This window comes from Buceros rhinoceros, unplaced genomic scaffold (assembly GCF_000710305.1).
Source record: "Buceros rhinoceros silvestris isolate BGI_N320 unplaced genomic scaffold, ASM71030v1 scaffold1644, whole genome shotgun sequence".
Lineage (NCBI taxonomy): Eukaryota > Metazoa > Chordata > Aves > Bucerotiformes > Bucerotidae > Buceros > Buceros rhinoceros.
This window is the reverse complement of record NW_010408598.1, coordinates 79,477-83,029: the sequence shown is the minus strand read 5'-3', so window position 1 is coordinate 83,029 and position 3,553 is coordinate 79,477. Positions and strand designations below refer to the sequence as shown.

General features: G+C 37.7%; 1 protein-coding gene across 1 annotated transcript in view; it reads left to right on the top strand.

The window, feature by feature from the left end:
- Positions 1 to 3,553, top strand: part of ZC3H12C (zinc finger CCCH-type containing 12C) — a 24,205-nt gene that overhangs the window by 958 nt on the left and 19,694 nt on the right. The window lies entirely within an intron of this gene.

The window sequence follows — 3,553 nt, the reverse complement described above, 5'->3', positions numbered from 1 at the left end:
AGAGCATATAAAAGGGTTAAAAAGAGGTTTGCATTTCTACCACATGCCCTATTGTGTGAACATATGCATGAGTCTATTGAAAGTTTTCAGAAGATGGGCAGGCCACCAGTTGCTGGTCTCCTGCAGTTCCAGTAGACATCTGTTGCCCCAGAGCATTAACCAATCTGTTCAATGGGACATCCTTGCTTTGTTGGATAGAATGATGCAGACAACAGCACTCTCTGAAATACAATGGTAATTAAATACATAGAAACTACAGCAGTAGGTATTTATTACATATTCATTATTTTATTTGCATTGTTGCAGTATCTTTATCATTTAGATAACCGATACATTCATTTTTATCTATCCCAATCAGCTCCACACTTCTCTTTGAGACAAGTGATATCAGTGTTTCAAGAAACTGTGATTTCAATATTTTCCATTTTGTGTTTAGAAGACTTAGAAAAAGTCTGCGTGTGTGAAAACACGCTGAACCATTTCACTGTAGAATGTATCTTCAGCAACTTTTGATGGTCTTTTGAGAATACTCAATTTCTGTTACGCTGTGCCACATGACACACTGTTTTACTCCTTGCTATTTTTCTCTGTGAACTAAATTTGCATTGAATTGCTTTTTTTGTATGCTCAGTTGTAAGTAGAAGATATTCTGAATACACATTAAAAGGTTTGATTATCTACTTGGCCCCCATCCCTTTGAGAAATACTTCTGGTTTGTGTAAAGGTAAATTAATGGGCTGTTTAATGTCCATGGTAAATGGAAAATAGCGGTGACTTCCGAGAAATGGGAAAACATCGCACTTCAACAGTGTAGCAGCACAGCGCTCATCCGCAGTAGTACATATATACCTGATAAATGCCTTTGACCGAGTAATACAGTAGTTTAGGCCTTTAAAAGTGAAAAACCAGTGTGAGGTACTGTAGTTTTAAACAGACTATAGTTTAAAACTTACGTTGTCATGTCTAAATTGGGAGTTACCCAATAAATAATACACATTCTGTTACTCAACTGCGGTGAGCGTAACCAAAAGTTGAAGGCTTTCTTGACAATAATTTTTTGGCCAGTTTTTGTTTGTTTGGCTTTCTAAGAATTTGTAGAGATTCGAACAGAATTCGTAGCAGCTGGTTTTCTTAGCTATGTTGCATTGTATCAGTACGCGTGCTTTAAAACAGTGTGTGTGTAAGGAGAGTTCCTGGTCGATAAAGTGTCAAGGAGTTCTTACCTGATGTTACTGCTTGGGGAAATGTGGCCTTTTCTGCTTTTCATGAGCGTTGTCTTATACATAGGTACACTAGTCTTTATTTGGAATGCAAATTCATTCAAATAGAGTGTCTGGCATGTTGCTCTTCACTAACCAAATCAAGATAAAATAATTTCAGCAGCATTCAGCAGTGACATCTGATTTTCATGGTTCTAATCAAGGAATCTCGTAAAGGGCATCACGTTGGGAGCACCAAAGTCTCGCATTTCTGAGAGAGACGCTGCTGACCACAGATACAGTGTACAAAGTTCACAGATGTTATGAAAATTTGACTGAAAATAAATGCAGTTTGCATGCCAGGAATAGCGTACTGCTTATGCAAAACTATTTCAGAAATCTTTAGCTTTGGATTTACAGTGTAAACAAGATTTTAACTAACCTTTTAAAGCAGTAGTGTGGTTACTACATACTCTCCGTGGCAGATTTTAAATCTGCTGCTCTTATGACTCTATTCTTTAAATAGCTTCTGAAAAAAGTAGAGTTCTGTTAAAAGAAGCAATTAGGTATTGGAACAAGATGGAGATTGACAGGAGACTTAATCAGCCTTGCGTCTATCTGCTTTATGTATACGTTCCCAACAATGGACAAAGCTCAGTTTACGGTCATTTTTCATATGCAGTTGTTGTGCAAATCACCTAAAGTATGCTTCATATAATGCCTGATCTTCAGACACATTCATATGCTAGTGACTTCTTTGAATCCCACTGGAGGGTGTTAAAATTGTAGTTGCTGTAAAGCACTTAAACTTCAAGGAAGAAGCGATTGGACAATGACTTAAGTATTATTTTAACTAACGCTAAAAAAAAAAAATCCCCTTTTTGATCTATGCACTTCAAGCTTTGTTTATTCCATGCTGTTAATATGCAACCCTCTCTTCCCCCCTTCCAAAAAACCCCCTCCCTCTACTTTTAGTTCAATACTAAAATGACATTTCACAGTACACGGATTTAGGCAGTGACCCATTATCTCCCCGTATTCTGCGGTGGCAGTACATGAGCCAGCTCAACTTTTCAGTCCAGCTTAAAAGTGTTGCCCATTAACTAGACTTCCTCGAGTCAGAGCAGATTGTGGGGTTGGTGGAACAATGATGTCGGGGCTTCCAGATCGGTTTGGCAGCTGCATTGTTCTCTGAGGGGAAACCAGACGCACTTAAGTCCCGCTCTCTTTCATGGGCTTTTGTTCATACCAAATTATTCTTTTGCTGTGCTAGTATTCATGATGGTATGTTAAAGGAGCGCATCCTAGCAACTACAGGCTGGTTGCTTAGCAGCCTCACTTCCAATAGGGGTTTCTTGTTTGAGATTTTTTTATTATTATTATTATTATTTTGTGTGTGTGTGTCGGTTCTGTGAAGGCCACAGTGCTGGGTTTTTAACTGTAGCCTTTTATGGGGATATTGTTGAGGTTCGTTACTAGCACTGGGCTATCGAGTGCATTACATTAGTTAATAAATCACTGTGTGAAAAGGTTCATTTCCTAAATTGTTGTTGTGTTTAATGTGTGGTGTTGCTTGAAATCCTAAAGCTTTGAGCTCAGAGAAAGTAATGCTCATTGATACCCTGCCTGAGAATTACAGCCCTGCTGCCTTCTAACGAGATCAGTGCTGGAGGTGAAAATTCTGGTGATTGATTGATTGATTGATTTTAACTAGAAATGCTTAGATAAAGTAAGCTTTTGTGCCCTATAACCAAAAAGCTCCACCACAGTGGTGATGTCTTGGCACTTGGTGCCTGTAGCATCTGCTTTTACTGAACCATGAGTTGCATTTTTTGCTTGATTCTCTCTAGTCTTAAGACCAGATTAATTCCTGTTGTGGGCACTCTCAGATCTTTATCCCAGGAAGAGAAAACTACATCATATTTTTCAGATATTGGGTCATTCTTAACTGCTAACCTGTGGAGATGGGATGGGAGAGTTAATGTATTTGCTGACAGAGATTTTGATGTTTGTGAGACATACCTGTAACTTGTGTTAATATAGATTAAGAAGATTGTTTGACATATTTTTTTCTTAGTATATCCTCCTTGATTAAACTTGTCTGTAATGTATCTGTCAAGTTCAAGTGAAAGTCCTTTGCCTCTATATCTTGCTTTTATATTCTGCCTTGCAAGACAAAATTGTGAAAGAACTCTTTGTTTCATAGTCTTCCCTTAATGTAAATTCTTCTTTTTTCATGGTAACCTTGAGGTACAATTGGTCCATATGCTCCATTTTAATCTATGAGAACTAATTTATCTTTTACTTTCTCTATTGAAGCAATTAGCAAAGATTCCCGCTTAAAAGTACAAAAT